At 45.6% G+C, this 17,715-nt stretch overlaps 1 pseudogene; it reads right to left on the bottom strand.

The window, feature by feature from the left end:
• Window positions 1-1,129: 1,129 nt before the first annotated feature.
• Window positions 1,130-1,247, bottom strand: LOC126263810 (5S ribosomal RNA; annotated as a pseudogene).
• Between the last annotated feature and the right edge of the window lie 16,468 nt (window positions 1,248-17,715).

Consider the following 17,715-nt stretch of genomic DNA (forward strand, 5'->3'; position numbering starts at 1 on the left):
GTGTTTGAAATCGAATGTGTCGTCTATACGTCTGCGTAATGATATTCCTGACAGACTGTCTGGTACTGACTCCAAACTCATAATGGCTGCATTCTACAGGACTCACCACATCGGTGATGCGTTCGTCAGTCCTGCGTAGTTGTAGGCAGTTGTTTACACCACTTGTCGTTCTTTCGTGATATTTCTTCCATGCATTCTCATAATTTGATAATATCACTCGCAATTCCGCCACAATGGACGATCCATTTCGTGTTCGGTTTACCTATTTCTTGCTTTATCTCACGATTTTCCTCTCTTAATGTCTTGATCACCGTGTGAGCCTTCTTCGCCTCTCTAATCGCTGTTGTTGCTAGCTGTTTGGCTTTTTGTGCCTCCTTCAAGTCACGCACAGCTAGTTTTCGGGTCTTTTCGCCTTCCCTTTTCACTTCCGATCTGATCTTTTCGATCACTACATATGCCCGCTGTTCTTCTCTCTTCACTACCCTGTCTTCTGTCTCTTTTTCTCTCTGTTTTGTCCTTTCGTCTGCGTCTTTTACATCGTTTCTTAATATTTTTTAGAATACTTGTTCCCTCCCTACTGCCCTCAACTTCATTACCCTTAAGAGCGTGAATAAACCGTTTGCCATCCTACTGTTGCACGAGGATGTGCGTGGATTTGGCCGTGATGCGACCACATCATCGTCCTCGTCTCCGCCATCAGTACAATGGCAGATATATGTTGCCATTCACTTGCGTGATCAACCCCCTCATTTGGCATTCATTTAGCATCCCTTGTATATGAACAGTAAGTATCAGGTGCAACCAAGTGGTTAACGTTCTTCAGGAAATGGCATCGAATTGCTCATACGCAAATCTCGCAGATAAGGTACCCAAAAATTAGAAACATATAGCCCTGCACATTGTTGATGACGCTGCGGTTTACTCCTCCCGAACAGGCCATGAAGGCCCAACGGTACTGACCAGCCGCCGTGTCATCCTCAGCTCACAGGCGTCACTGGATGTGGATATGGAGGGGCATGTGGTCAGCGCATCGCTGCCCCGGCCGTATGTCAGTTTCCGAGACCGGAGCCGCTACTTCTCGATCAAGTAGCTCCTCAGCTTGCTTCACAAGGGCTGAGTGCACCCCGCTTGCCAACAGCGCTCGGCAGACCGGATAGTCACCCATCCAAGTGCTAGCCCAGCCCGACAGCGCTTAACTTCGGTGATCTGACGGGAACCGGTGTTACCACTGAGGCAAGGCTGTTGGCTCACACTGTGGCTTAATAAGTCAAAATATATTATGTAGGAAAAGGAGTATCTCATTGCCTCCAATCTCTTTTAAAATTACTGCGAACCTCATCATTTTGTTATTATAGTTTACGTCACTGAGGCACAAAAAATCTACGATACCCCTAAAACTTTAAGCAACCAAACCGAAAGGTGTACACAAAAAGTTATATTTATCGTTCAGACTCCGTTCACAACTGTTTCTTTTGTTTCGACATCACCCTGAGCTTGTTCAGTGCCTTCTCTACACACGTCCACCTGTTCTGACCCTTTACCCATGACTAAATCCTCCATGCTCACGCCTGCCTCTGCATGCACGAGGGCTCTCACGCGCTTCGTGTCTCTCTTACTACATATTCACTATTGCGTCAACTTCTACAAAAGCTTTCCATCCCAAGTCCTTACTACATGTGATCATACACACTGAATAATAATATACCAGATTACAAAATTCGCTGAATGACACGACAGATTTGCCCAGCAACTGATAACCTTATACGTACCCAGGTACCGTAAATGAATAGAGAAGGATCACAATATCCTACCAAATCACAACTGTGGTAGAAAAGACCCCACCGACATAGAGACATAGTGCAGAACCCACGGAACCAAAATACATAGAACAAACAAATAAATGATAAAATATGGGTCATAAAATGAAGACCAATCTAAAGCTGTTGGGTTTGATAAAGTTTACACAATTGGTTGCAAAATGTAAATAACAAAATGAATAATTCACTTGATCAATTTACTAAATACGTGATATAGTTTAAGAGAAAAAGTTAGTCTGCCCATAGAATCTTCCAAGGAACGAAGTCTGACGAAGGTTCGCCAAGGTATGCAATACCCTGCGGTATGTGAGACTGTGAAACCTATCAGAGTAATGGACCTAGCCAGACTTCGTCACACTCCGCTTAAGACTCCATGTTAACTGTAAATTACGCATCTTGAAATGCCCTAAAATGGAATTATATGGTGGGAAATTGCAATAATGCTACTGTACAACTATCCATTCAATAGCCGGGCGTTGTGGCCGAGCGGTTCTAGGCGCTTCAGTCCGGAACCGCGATGCTGCTACGATCGCAGGTTCAAATCTTGCCTCGGGCATGGATGTGTGTGATGTCCTTAGATTACTTAGGTTTAAGAAGTTCTAAATCTAGGGGACTGATGACCTCAGATCTTAAGTCCCATGGTGCTTAGAGCCATTTTGAGCCTTCCATTCAATAAACAGAACAAAACAGTAACGGAAGGGGAATAAGCCCTCTTTCAAACAAAAATGCAAATGAAACGTAAACCGATTATTTATTATATTAACTAATTACAGAGTATTTGCGTCCGCAATCTATGAAAAAAACAAACAAAGTTAATTGCTGACAATATCTAACAAGATACGGAAACGGAGGGATGGCTACGGTATCCTAGCTGCACATCATTAATCCAGTACAGACGATTAATTTAGAAACTCCAGTAGTCGACTTAATACAACATGAAACAATAGTAAAGCATGAGTCGTATTTAGCGGAGCTGTGGTAGTGGCACGCTTCCTACATAAACATTAACCCCCATGTGCAATGACGTCTCGAATCAGCGAACTGTCTCGATCCATCATCAAACCAAGACTGTCCCTTTTCCTTCCACAAGTTCCCGACTCAGCAGTTTGCGCCCATCTCGCGGCAAACGCCAACCAGGAAAAATGTTACTCTTTCGCACCAATACCGTGTCAAAGCCAAGTTTAACAAACCGCGTTCGCCTCCATGGTTAAGTGGTCAGCGTGGCGAAAAAGCATGCGAGGGGCCCGGGTTCGATTCCCAGTTGGGTCGAAGATTTTCTTCGCTCAGGGGCTGAGTGCTGTGTTGTCCTCATCATCATACCATCATCGACACGCAAGTCGCCGAAGTAGCGTCAACCAAAGACTTGCACCAGGAACCGGGCTACCTGACGAGTGGCCCTCACCATTCGACGTTTCATTTCATTCCAACAAATCTCCACCGCGGAATGTCGTCAGTCACGGGCTAGTCTGAGCACATCTTCCTCGCTATTTTGTCCCATGTCAGCCAGCAATGGGCGTAGTTTATCAATCAATCAATCAAATCGGCGATTGAGGACCCTGTAGATCATGCGCTGACCTCACAATGCTCCTCCATAGATGGCGATCTTGTGCCTTTCGGATCCAGTTGTCACGGACTCCTAGTTGGCAGAGTTAGTTCTGTAGCTCATCGTCCCATCGCTTCCTGGGTCTTCAGAGTGGACGTGTACCATCAAGTCTTCCCATAAGTACGGCTTTTGCCCGAGAGGTGTCTGGTCTCCTAGCAATGTGGCCTGCCAAGCTTATTCTCAGGCCTTTCAGTTTCTGAACGATGTTCGGTTGCCTCATCAGCTCATACAATTCTTGGTTTTTTCTACGTCTCCACCAGCTCCCTTCCTAGACAGGTCCAGAGATCTTCTCATAATTTTTATTTCGAAGACCAACAAGTTTTCTTCACCTTCTTTGCTGTGCTTAGGGTTTCTGTCCCATACAACAATACTGGCATTATCACGGCATTGTATGCTTTAAGTTTGGTCTTAATTGACAAATTCTTGGATGACATTGTCTGCTTTAGACTGAAATAAGTTTTAGACACGTTCACAATACGTCGGTTTATTTCAACTTTTAAATTATTTTTCCTGTTGAACCATGTTCCAGAGGTATTTAAAATTTTCCGCTTTAGCAAAATTCCATTTCCCTACCTGTAATAGGATGTCATTAGCGGCTTCTCTTGATACTGCCATTACCTGGGTCTTTTCCGAATCAATCCGTAACCCGATCTTACTTGCATTTTGTGCTACGTCTTCTACAGTCTCTGCCATCTGTTCCTATGATTCTGCTAGAACTGCGATGTCGTCTGCATAACTCAATAAATCTGCCCTACCATTTAGCGTCACCCCTTTGTTTTCTATTTTCATTTCTCGAATTGTTTTCTCTAGGACCAGATTAAATAACAATGGTGAAATAACATCACCTTGTCTCACATCCGTTCTGATATTGAATTCCTCGGACAGCTCCCCTCGGTGTTTCACTAAGGCTATTATCTCCGCTGTGCGCATCTTGACCATATTTATTAATTTCAAAAACGTGTTCAAACGTGTGTGAAATCTTACTGGACGCAACTGCTAAGGTCATCAGTCCCTAAGCTTACACACTACTTAACCTAAATTATCCTAAGGACAAACACACACAGCCATGCCCGAGGGAGGACTCGAACCTCCGCCGGGACCAGTCCATGACTGCAGCGCCTTAGACCGCTCGGCTAATCCCGAGCGGCTTATTAACTTCATTGATATACCAAGCTCTCTTAGGATGTTGTACATACTTAATCTGTTGATACTTTCTTAAGCCTTTGAGAAGTCCACGAACGTCATCAGAAACCAATGATTGAATTCCCAGCACTTTTCCCAGATTTGCCACATGGTGAAAACTTGATCGATGGTCGACCGTCCTTCCTGGTAGCCTGCCTGGTACTCTCCTACAATATCTTTTGCAAATGGCTTAAGTTTTTCAAGCATTAGTAAAGACAGAACTTAATAAGGTACACTTAGGAGAGAAATGCCTCTGTAGTTGTTACGATTCCTATTACTGTTCTTTTTATGCAGCGGGAGAATGACGGCTGATTTCCACTCTTCTGGGATTTCCTCTTTTTCCCATGTTTCTTTTATGAGACTGTATAGCTCTTCCTGAAATGTTTCTCTCCTGTCTTCAACATCTCTGCGACTGCTACGGTCGCAGGTTCGAATCCTGCCTCGGGCATGGATGTGTGTGATGTCCTTAGGTTAGTTAGGTTTAAGTAGTTCTAAGTTCTAGGGGACTTATGACCACAGCAGTTGAGTCCCATAGTGCTCAGAGCCATTCAACATCTCTGCCGTTATCGTATCCTCAAAAAAATGGTTCAAATGGCTCTGAGCACTATGGGACTTAACATCTATGGTCATCGGTCCCCTAGAACTTAGAACTACTTAAACCTAACTAACCTAAGGACATCACACAACACCCAGCCATCAGGAGGCAGAGAAAACCCCTGACCCCGCCGGGAATCGAACCCGGGAACCCGGGCGTGGGAAGCGAGAACGCTACCGCACGACCACGAGATGCGGGCTCGTATCCTCTTCTGGAGCGTTATTATTCTTTAGTATCCTCACTGCTCTTTCTACATCTTGTTGAGTCACTTGAAGAAAGTCCATGAACAATATGACTGATGAAAACGTAGAGGGAAATACAATATCAGACAGCAGGAAAATGTTTAAGATGTTGAAACGTGTGAGGAATGGTCACAGAAGCGAAGCTTCAGTTATTAATTATAAGGATGGAAATATGCTAACAGACAAGAAAAAAATTCTGATAGGTGGAGAGAATATTCTGAAGAGCTATTAAATGCTGAAGAGCCAGAGAGTATCTTTCCACATGAGAATAATACACAGGGTGAAGGAGAAGCCGCAAACATTATAGAGCGTAGTTCAACACTTCCGAATTTAGCGAGTCCAAACTACGTTTCAAGACTTGTACTTGGTGTCCCAGCAAGCTCTTGAAACTGTTGTCCCCGTCCACCTCAAGAGCAGAGTCGTGCCACAGGCCGCTAACTCCGACTTAGTGAAAAGGACCGGTAGATTCCGTGAGCATCCGTCGGTGGACAGTTGACACGCCATAAAATACATTTCCCGTAATAAATCAAGGTAACGAGATGCACCTAAAGTGCACTGCCTACCGCCAGTCTTGACAAGGGACGGATAAATTTAGTACAAATAGGAGGCAAGCAAAACGGCTTGTAATCTCCCACACTGATGAAGAATCAGACTACCCTTTTCCATGTAGGAGCACTTTATCTGCAGCTCGTGACACGTCACCTGGTCGTAATGGCAACTCACAGGTCATAGCAAGCAAACTCTCCTCGCACTTTTGAGCCTCACTTGGGATCAGGGCACCTCCCTGTCTCGTGCCGAGAGACAGTTTTAGTTGTAATTCCAGTCTTAAAACCTGTGAAGGACTGCACATTCTCGAACAGTTATTGTAATGTTGCCCTAACGATCTGCATGGGAAAGACCTTTGAGAAGATTTTCGGCTGCCGCATTGTCGTTCGTCGCTTTCTGAGTGGGTTCAGGAGGCATCGGTCCATCTTTGATAATCTGATCCTCCTCCAGAAAGCTGCTGGACAGCTGGATTTCCTGCGCAGGTGTCATTTAATTGGCACATGTTTTGACATCAAGAACGCCCGCGATACTTCTTGGAGGCGTATTATTCTCGGACAGCTCCATGAATGAGGTTTTCGAGGACATCTAATGATTTTTACGCGGTCCTTTATCCCACCTTACTATTTTAGAAATGAAGTAGGTGATGTTCTCTCTGGATGCTTTGAGCAAGAGAATGGTATCCCTTAAGGTAGCCTTTCAATTGTTACTTCCTTTGTCATAGTGTCACGTTAGTAGGTAAACGAGCTCTCCAGTGTACTTCGTTTATAGACGACTTTCTTTGTCCTTTGTTCTTCCTCGAGAGTTGCAACAACGACTCGTCAGCTGGAACTGACTATTCAGCAGTCAGATGAATGGGCAGAGAAGAGAGGTTTCAATTTCTCAACCGGCAAGACTGTGTATTCTCTTTGACCGTTAATAATCTGTTTTAAACTTTACGAAGTTGCGGATTAGGAAATCTGTTCTTAACTTTAAACAAATGATGATTTTTCTAGCCCTCACATCTGACTCTAACCTCCCATGGTTGTCACACATTAGGGATCTGAAAAGACGGTCCTTAAGAGCTCTCAATATTTTAAAACGACTTGGTCATAATTAATGTTGGCAGACGGAATTCATGTGGGCAGACAAAATTTATCTGGTACAGTTTCATAGAGGCTTCAAGAGTTTTCGCCTTGATATGGGTGGATGGTGTATGGGTCTGCATGACCCTGTTATTTAAAACTTTTGCACGTGATACACCATGAAGGAATTCGACTGGTCACTGGGGCATTAAATGGAGCCTTCAGAACCAGCCCCATGCTAAGCCTTTACTCTGAGGGTAGCGAGACGCCTTTCACAGCGTGTGACGACTCTTCATGGTGAGACCGTGTCCACGCCGTACACAGCCGCATTCCCTTCAGTTGCTTGGCGCACAACTAAAAAGCTTTTTGGTAATCGATAGTGTGCAATGAGCCCCAGTGGTATTCGCGTCGAAGATTGCCTTGTACAGTTGGTTTGACTGGTTGGAGCAGATTTCCATTTTGGCCCCTATAGAGACTGAGAATTATTTGAGACATGACGCATTATAAGGAAGATTGCCTTTACTTTTTACGTTTTAATCTCTCTTTTTTTAACATTTTAGATAATCAGCGTGCCGGTGTCGCCAAGAGGTTTTAGGCGCTTCAGTCTGGAACCGCGCGATCGCTACGGTCGCAGGTTCGAAGCCTCCCTCGGGCATGGATGTGTGTGGTGTCCTCAGGTTAGTTAAGTGTAAGTAGTTATAAGTTCTAGGGGACTGATGATCTCAGATGTTAAGTCCCATAGTGCTCAGAGTCATTTTGATAGTCATCAAGTTTTACGGTTGTGAACGGCGCCAGTTCAAAACGAGGGGATACCACAGGCTGTTCTTTAGTGTTCCCCGATCGTGTTTCCGGGTTCTCCTTCCTCGTAGATATACTGTATTTACTGCAGAGCTTCATGCAATGCCTAAGGCACTGGAGCAGATGAGGCATCTTCAGCAGAATTCCTCATATTTTCCGACTCCCCTAGTACCCTTCAGCCTTTGCAGCACTTGTATCCAGCAGATAAAAAAAAAAAGGGGTCCAGGTAATATACTCAACTGTGCTTCCTTCAACAGTGAAGGAAACTGTTATAGTTCTGGTGGGTTCGAGGTATGAGGGAATATTGGGAAATGTACGAGCTGACAAAGCTGCCAGAGAGACTTGCAGAAAGCATGGCGTGACAGAACGTTCCATTCCCCTGAAGGCTGTATTTCACTGGTGCTTGAGAGACACATGCATTTTTGGGCAAGTGTGCGGATAGAAGGGGGAAGGGAGCCCCCCCCCCCCCCTCTTATTCTCCCTAGTTCTCAGTGAATGGAAGAAACATAGTTTTAACAGGCATTTGTCTTTCAAGAAAATGATTAAAACTCGGTATTATGCAGGTTTTCAACAGTGTCGGAACTGGAACTTTTTTATGGCTGCTTACAAGTCGCCATTCGTCTTCTAAAATATCACAAGTGCTCCATACCTCAGGTCTGTCCCCCCCCCCCCCTCCTGCCAAACAAATTATCGCTTATCGCACATCGCACGGGCGCTCTTAGTTACGAGAGGGGTGGATAGCAGTAAGGGTTGGTGAAGCCAGCTATCAGGTCATGCCCTTCCTCTTGACGGTCATTCAGACGGTATAAAGCGATCCCGACACGCCTCCGAATTGGGGCGCTGTCCCCTTACACATGGTTCCTTAATCAGGAGGGACGATATCGCAGTTTGTGATATCTGCGGCGTTCGAATCACTGTGCACTACATTTTAGTTGCGTGCCTTTTGTATTGTGTTGAGAGGGAAGAAGCGAAATCGGTGGGGATCTGTTCTCTATTTTAGCTGACGATGGGACGCATGGTAAAGGTTTTAGAGTTTTGCGATGTGTCTGGACTCCGGCTTACGCTTGTAGGCTGGAGATTGTAGTGTTTTGCAGAGTGGATGGCTCATCCTTTTTACTCCAGCGATCAGTCAGTCCATGCTCTCTGCTGTATTATCTTAATACTTCCCCTCCCCCTCCTCCCCGCTCTTCCAAGCGTGAGCGTGCGTGCTGTTTTGTGTGTGTGTGTGTGTGTGTGTGTGTGTGTGTGTGTGTGCGTGTGTGTGTGTGTGTGTGTGGGTGGGTGTGTTTGGCGTTAAGTATATTTTCCTTGTACTTCTAGATTTCACAAGAGGCTCTAATAAGTTTTCGTTTGGAGGTGTTGCTGTTAGCGCGACTCCTATGCGGGTATGTGGGCACTCACATGTAGGCAAGGCATCGGTGTGGCATTCGTCTGTTTCCTACGTGTGTGTGGCAAATGCGGCAACATGAGCTCTGACGACGTTATTGCCAAATGCGTCTAAACGGTACCAACGTGCTGTTGATCTTTTCTTGGCTGCTGGTGGGCAAAGAACGGTAGACATACAATGGAGAATGAAGAATATGTAGGAGCAGCACGTCTATCGAAATCCACCGTTGTGGAATGCTGGGCCAAGGTTCATGACAACGCATGTCCTGTTATTGTCAATGTCGTAACGCAGAAGTTAACGCCAACTCATTTGGGAGGCATTCGACCACCAGCTCTATAGTCGTGGTTTCTCCTCATGCAATTATCACACCTTCGGTCCCTTGAAAAGGTCTTGAAGGCTCGACATCTCCTGCTGGACGAGGGTGTACATCTGGCAGTGACGGACTTCTTCACGCTGCAGGACACAGTGTATTACCAAACGGGTATCTTTAACCTTGTGCGTCAGTGGGATGATTGCCTCACCACTCAAGGCGATTTTGCCTGTTTGCCATACCGATTCTGAACGGTAGCGCCTCCAAAAGGGAACTTCTTGATCGTCCATTATGCCATTTTGCGCCCGTTATCCACACTCATCTCATACTATTTTAGTATGGATACCCGAGACTTTGCTGTTGTGTGCTGACACCAACCGCATCATCACCATCACATCATCATCAAGGCCTTATTTCCACTCGACATCATGTTATGCTTTCGTGAATTCAAGTCAGAAGATGAACGCTTGAACTACTCATCTGCACTGGATGCTAATGTACACTATTGGCCATTAAAACTGCTACACCAAGAATAAATGCAGATGATAAACGGGTACTCATTGGACAAATATATTATACTAGAACTGACATGTGATTACATGTTCATGCAATTAGGGAGCATATATCCTGAGAAATCAGTACCCAGAACAACCACCTATGGCCGTAATAACGACCTTGATACGCCTGGGCATTGAGTCGAACAGAGCTTGGATGGCGTGTACAGGTACAGCTGAGCATGCAGCTTCAACACGATACCACAGTTCATCAAGAGTAGTGTCTGGCGAATAGTGACGAGCCAGTTGCTAGACCACCATTGACCAGACGTTTTCAATTGGCGAGAGATCTGGAGAATGTGCTGGCCAGGGCAGCATTCGAACATTTTCTGTATCCAGAAACGACCGTACGGGACCTGCAACACGCGGCCGTGCATTATCCTACTGAAATGTAGGGTTTCCGCAGGGATCGAATGAAGGGTAGAGCCACGGGTCGTAACATACCTGAAATGTAACGTCCACTGTTCAAAATGCCGTCAATGCGAACAAGAGGTGACCGAGACTTGTAACCAATGGCACCCCTTACCATCACGCAGGGTGATAAGCCAATATGGCGATGACGAATACACGCTTCCAATGTGCGTTCACCGCGATGTCGCCAAACATGGATGCGACCATCATGATGCTGTAAACCTGGATTCATCCGAAAAAATGACGTTTTGCCATTCGTGCAACCAGGTTCGTCGTTGAGTACACCATCGCAGGCGCTCCTGTCTGTGATGCAGCGTCAAGGCGTAACCGCAGCCATGGTCTCAGAGCTGATAGTCCATCCTGCTGCAAACGTCGTCGAACTGTTCGTGCAGATGTTCCGTATTACCCTCCTGAACCCACCGATTGCATATTCTGCTGACAGTCATTGGATCTCGACCAACGCAAGCAGCAATGTCGCGATATGATAAACCGCAATCCCGATAGGCTACAATCCGACCTTCAATCCGTCCTACAATCCGACCTACAATCCACAAGTCAGAAACGTGATGGTACGCATTTCTCCTCCTTACACGAGGCATCACAACAATGTTTCACCAGGCAACGCCGGTCAACTGCTGTTTGTGTATGAGAAATCGGTTGGAAACTTTATTCATGTCAGCAAGTTGTAGGTGTCGCCACCGGCGCCAACCTTATGTGAATGCTCTGAAAAGGTGATCATTTGCATATCACAGCATCTTCTTCCTGTCGGATAAATTTCGCGTCTGTAGCACGCCATCTTCGTGGTGTAGCAATTTTAATGGCCAGTAGTGTATATATAAAGAACAAATTCTCGCTAAACATAACACTTAATATAATTCTGCAGGCTTTCCCGGCGATCTGTTGACATTTTCTAAAAACGGGACTTCTGCCGGATGTTCGCGTCATAACACTTAATATTTGTGAAAAATGACTTGATTCGCTCAGAGCAAGTTATGACCAAGTGAAAGATATTGCAAGTCGTCCTCCTTACGTGCAGAGATTCACGAAACCACCTCTGTCCGATATCCACCTTCGGGTAAGTCGAAGCGACATGTGTTTACCGCGACTTCCAGAGACACCAGAAATGTCACAACGTAATTTCAGGTGGATGCCGGATGGCTCCTCCAATAATGTTCTGTGACACGGCTTCCTACTTGGGAGATTAATTCGTGAATTGGTCATTAGATTGTTTATACAGAATGTTTAAAAAAAGGGTCATATATTCCTACCGCAGGTAGAGTTGGGCAAAATTAGAAGTTCCTCTGACGAAATACCGGATAACCAACACCTGCTGAGATACGGACCAATCTGTCTTCTCAGTCCCACGTGTCTGTTACGGAAGATAAACTAAGCCTGTCAACGAACAAATCCACCGTACGTCGTGGGCAAAGAAGCGTCCTGCTTCGACTATCTGGGGCCTTCAGCGCCACGCCAGTCGATGTACTATGCATCCTGCTGGATATCTACCAGACAGACATAACAATCCGATATCGTGCGGCTATGTACTGGCTTAGAATGGGGAGCTTGACCAAGTTCGGCAGATCACTGGTGTACCATATGAAAAAACACGCCAACCCAGAGCAAGGCGAGTAGATACCTGGCAGGGTGAGTGGGACATAGTAGTAAGGGCCGCCGAGTATACAATTTCTTCCCTGATATCAGGGAAAGACTAAAACTAAAACATGTCGACCTCAGCCGCAGTATGGTGTCTTTTCTGACAGGTCACGGCCTCTATCGCATTGACCTGAGTAGCGTGAATCTGGAACAGACTACTAGGTGCAAGTATGGGGAAGAAGATTCCCCTGAACACACTGTCTTTTTCTGCAGGCAGCACACTGTATGACATATTGCGAAATATGACCAGTGGACGGAACTAAACACAATGACCAACGAAACATCAAAGAATATGTACACGGATTACCTCCGCAATAGACCGTACTGAAGGCAAGCCGGCGCACAACGACAGCAGAGTGCTCACGGGATGGATGACAGCACTGATACCACCAGTGACGCCGACACTGGCATTGACACGGAAACCGAGTCAAATTACGAAACTGATCCTGTTAATGAACTCGTACTAGAGGTATCTCACGGTGATAATCCATAGTGGTATCCCGCAACAAAACAGACCCCATCAGCAACAGTACAGGCCGAGAATGGTGCAAATGCCGTAATTACATCTAGAATCACCCAGCACCAAATTGTAAATATTATATAATCGGCTTAGGTATTGATAAGATAGACATAGACAGGGAATTGTGGGTGGCGGTCAGCGACTTGAAGAACATTTGACTTGAAGACCCTGGCTCCCACCCACAAACAGGTAGCGGCAATCTCTCCACCCTATTCTTTCCTATCTTCCTCTTTTCTTTCTTCTTAAGAGAATAAGATTTTTGTATTTGCATTTTCTTTCCCACAGTACTTAGTTTGAGTTTTTAAAATACTGCACCACAAAAAGAAAGTACAGTACGACAGGGGCTGGATCTGGGACGGACCAGACAGGGACCACAGTGGGACCTCGCCGCCTGTCGCAGCGGGCAAGAGGCTACAATAATAATTCATAGAAATATTAAGACCTATGATAAGACAATCAGACGATGCAAAATTGTTGAGGCTTTCTTGGCCACTTGTTGACAAACTGCCTATTGGCTTCTGGAGACAGAAGCCAATAGGCAGTTTGTCAATCAGACGATGGGTCAATAAAGAAAAGCAGCAAGTGAAAATAAAAATTCCAATACACTTCATTCTTTTGGCTACAAAACTCTATTTTTCAACATAACCCCCCCCCCCCCTTCAACACAACGGCCTTAACACCATCTTACTGAGAGGACCTGCATGCCTGCATGGTACCACTCTACTCGTCGAGGTCGGAGGCAACGTTTTGATGCATCAATAGCCTCCCAAGTTGTGCACCTGGGTGTTTGATTGTAATCCGGCGATCATCTCGAATGAGACTGTCCGCACATTCCAACACTGCAGCAGTCACAGCTATGTGCGCGCGGCCGGCACACGGGAGATCGTACAGGTTTGCCCGGCCTAGTTGTTATGACAGACGGATCGTCCAACGACTCGCCGTGCTTTTTCTCACTTCCAGGTCTCCGTACGTATTCTGCAAGCGCCTATGATTATCTGCGATGCTTTGGTTTTCCGTCAAAAGAAACCCAATGACAGCTCTCTGCTTGGAATACATCCATTACAGAGACCATCTTAAAGGTTACATATAGTGCCACCACCTATCGGAACTTCATGAAACTGTAGGGGCTGCAGCAGGAATACACCTTGGTGTCCCACAACAAATTCCGCATGTTTTTCAACCGAAATTGGGCAAGAAAAAAATATGTTGAATTACTTGTTGAACGCTTCTAATAAAAGTACAAGGGCTAATCAAAAACTAAGGACCGATAGGTCACGAAACGGAAACGACAGGGTGTTGGGCAGTGTCTCTAGTACGTCTGTCGATAGCACTACGTGGGTCGTTTCAGTTCTGTGTACATAGTGAGATCGCTATAACAATATCGCTGTAACAATAGTGTCTCCCGCCAAGTATGGCTGCCCGCTGCGAGATTTCGCCTAATTTCATGCAACCTCACATAAATAGCTGTCATGCATTTCCTTCTTCATGAAAATTCTCGACCGCACTCTGTAGGATATTGAGGACGCCCATGTAGTGTTTTCGATGGGAAGTGCCTGATCACGCCTCTCCAGCGTTTTCGATGGTAAGTGTTTGGTCACACACCACACAGCGCAGATTTGCTCCCTTTGATGTTCATGTCTGCTCATAAGAACCGCTGGCTATGAAAACAACATTTTGGCACAGACAATGAGCTGCGCACTAACGTAGAAAAGAGGCGGAAACCACAGGCGACTGACTTCTATTACGAGGGTATTGAAAATTTGGTACGATGCTTTGTCAAATATCGAAGTCGGAGTAGGGACTGTAGAGAAGTAGCTGGAAGGTCTGCCAAACTCTTGCAAATAAAACATTTTTGTTTTTCATTGTGGTTTCCATTTCGCGACCAGTTGGGTGGTTCTTTCTGAATAGCCCTCTTAAGTAATCAGTAAAAGATGATCAGCCACCACAAGAAACTTGCAATCGTATCATGACACAAACGGATGTAACATATGTTGAGCAATGACAGGTTGAGAATCCACGTTCCCCTCTCCAATGTAAAATAGTAAAGATTGTCAAAATGTCCAAACCATTAAATATCGAAGTATTCAGTGCTGTAAATGATCCGCAACGTTTGCTTTTATCCCTGGTATGTGACGTGTCGGTGACGACAGGGCGAGCACTTGGCGGCCGCGGGCGAGGCGAAGCCCCCGGGGCGGCGGGTGTCGAATGTGGAGCAGCGGCCGGCCGGCCCGGCCTGGCCCGCCGAGGTGCCGTCAGGAGGCGCCGTGACGTCACGGCGGGGCTGCGCGCTCGGCGCTCGGCGGGCGGCGGTCCGCGCGGCGGCCGCAGTGTGTGTGCTGTTGGGAGTGCGCGCGCACGTCCGTCCGCCAGAGACGAGCACAGCCGACAGCCGACAGCCGAGAGTCGCAGAGATGGCCGCGCCGCGCATGTCCTGCATGGAGGAGGAGAGCCTCCGCGAGCGCCTGCGCGCCGCACTCCTCAAGCAGTGCGCCGACCTCCTGGTCGCTTCCGCCGCCCACGCCCCCCTCGCCGCCTCCGCCTCCAACGCTTCCGCGGCGCCGGGGGCGGCGGGGGCGGCGCCGCCGTCGCCCTCGTCGCCCGCCCCCAGGCTGAGCAGGGACGGCTTCCGACGCGCGTTCCTCGACAAGGTAGGCCAGGCCCAGACAACAGACGGGAGCATCACCCGTGGCGCTGTAGCAGGTCGCAGAGGAGAGACGCAGAGGTCGTTGCAAAATCGCGAAAGACGCAGTACACTACCCACACTTCAAACTGTTCACAAAACCACAACTGTAGCTTTTCTCGCAGTTATTCGGTAACACGAAGTATATATTATTTTAATTAGGGATGAAGACATTGTAGGGGATTATATGGACTACGTTGAAGTAGACAAAGAGCACTTGGCGAAAACAGAAAGGACTACGGAATTCGTATGGCTAACATCGCAAAAACAGATAGCCCCTTTTTCAATTCTCTCTTATTTAAAAATAGTTTTTCTGTCATGAAACGAAACAAAATTACCTGTTGTCCGTGTGCTTAGGACCAGACAGACTCTCCTTACTCTCGTTTACTTATACTTTTTTTCGTCTACACATGACAATGTGGAGAAATGGACTAAAATTAAGCTAATGGATTAGAAAAAAACATGTGTCATCACTGTCAAAATCGCTTCGCAAAGAAACAAGAGTCTTTGCAGTATACAAGCTTTGCTTGAGTATGATTATGACAAGTGCATACAACAGAATCAAAACAATGTTTTTTTATGTTTTCAGTTAAAAAGCTATGTGTATCTTGCGTCATGTATTCGGGTGTTGGCGTCGATGAAACTTATGGTTTAACAGAAAATAATGCAAAGTATTACCTGAAGCGTGACACGAAATTGTACTATTTTCTGCCTCTGTTCCGGATGACTAGGAAGACAAATAATAGATTTATCTCTTTCTCGAGCACTCGACGACAAACTGCGGACGGTTATCATCCTAACTACATTTATAATAGCTGCGCATTAGCGTGCTACAGATGTAAGAACAGTTTAGCAAGTACGTGAGACTGTATGATCGCAATGTGCTGCAAGAAATGCAAGACGTAACTGAAAAAGAGCGGCATTTCTTCTCTGCATATAACCATTCACATAGCAGCAATTGTATTCCTCGTAGAAGGCTCTTCACAGTGGGATACATATGGAGAAAAGTCTTTTATAATAATTACGTAGCTGAAGGAGACGAATATTTCAACTGAAGAAACCATCACGGATCCACATCTAAAAGTCTTATTTGGTGATATATTAGGACCTCCTTTTATACCTGATATAACCTGTGGCGGAATTATTTAGCTCTTGATTACTTAATAGCGTCTGAACTACATTAACTCAATTCGGCGGGCGAGCACAGTTCACTGTAATTGTACGAATAGAAGACAATGCTTTCTTGAAATTTTACCGACGGATTTTCAAAATACAAGAAATCCATGTCAGACTCAATAACAAAGCAGAACCTGACAGCATGTGTGAGTCCCATCACGTGGAAGGTTTTATTCTGTGTGTCTGTTGTTCATAGGCTTCGACGTACATCGGCCGAAAAATACGAAGTGACCAAGGAACAGCGGCCAATATTCAAGGATACAAAAGGAGGAGTCATTCGAGGCAAAAAAAGTACAGTAAACATGGAATATGAAATTGGTACCTTACGAGCTATGAGGAGTTCTCCATCTTCGATAACGTGAGACAAATCTCTTCAGCTGCAAACGTTCTATCTTACATAGTCTGAGAGGTGAGAGTATGGACCAAAACAAGAAAAAAGTAAACATGGCCTCTAAAGCGCGTACCTTTAGAGCTATGAACACCTGTTTATCTTCACTACAGCAAAACACGTTTCTACTGTAGAAAGTGCTCATCGCTCATGTTTACTATCCGTTTTTGCTTCGAATGATCGATCCTGTCATATCTCTGAATATTGACCATTCCTCCTGGGACGTCCTGTATAGTGATCAGCTGTATGTCATTATCAACGTACCTTTCTAAACATTCAACGTCTAACAGCAGCATGACGTGATATTGCCTATAATAATTGACTTCAGATCAGTAATTAACCTCTTCTGAAACATCAATTAAAACGAAAAGCAACAACAACAATGAACTTGGTAATTTCTCATGTACTGTGAGTGACAAATACTATCTTTCTATTCCGTGAATCACTTTGGAAAAAGACGGCGTCACGGTTTGTTCTTATCTTTCCTCGTTTCTTTAACTCCAATGTATTAAAGTTCTGTTGAATTCTAATCCAATTACATCAGTGGTCCGTCTTTACACTTGTCTGCCGTACCAACTGGAAAGTATTTCTTCATTAAATGACCAAATACCCAGCTGATTTAGAGTACGGCGTTGAATCTGAATGGTTTTTATTTCGTACTAACGCATGGCCCCATATGTGTACAATATGATAATCCAGACAATACCTATCTGGCCAGTGGAGTTCGCCCCTCGCGAACGTTGTGACGCCGCTGTTGTTGCCGCCAGCAAACAAAAATAGAGGCACAAGAAA

Source organism: Schistocerca nitens, chromosome 6 (assembly GCF_023898315.1).
Source record: "Schistocerca nitens isolate TAMUIC-IGC-003100 chromosome 6, iqSchNite1.1, whole genome shotgun sequence".
Taxonomy (NCBI): Eukaryota; Metazoa; Arthropoda; class Insecta; order Orthoptera; family Acrididae; genus Schistocerca; species Schistocerca nitens.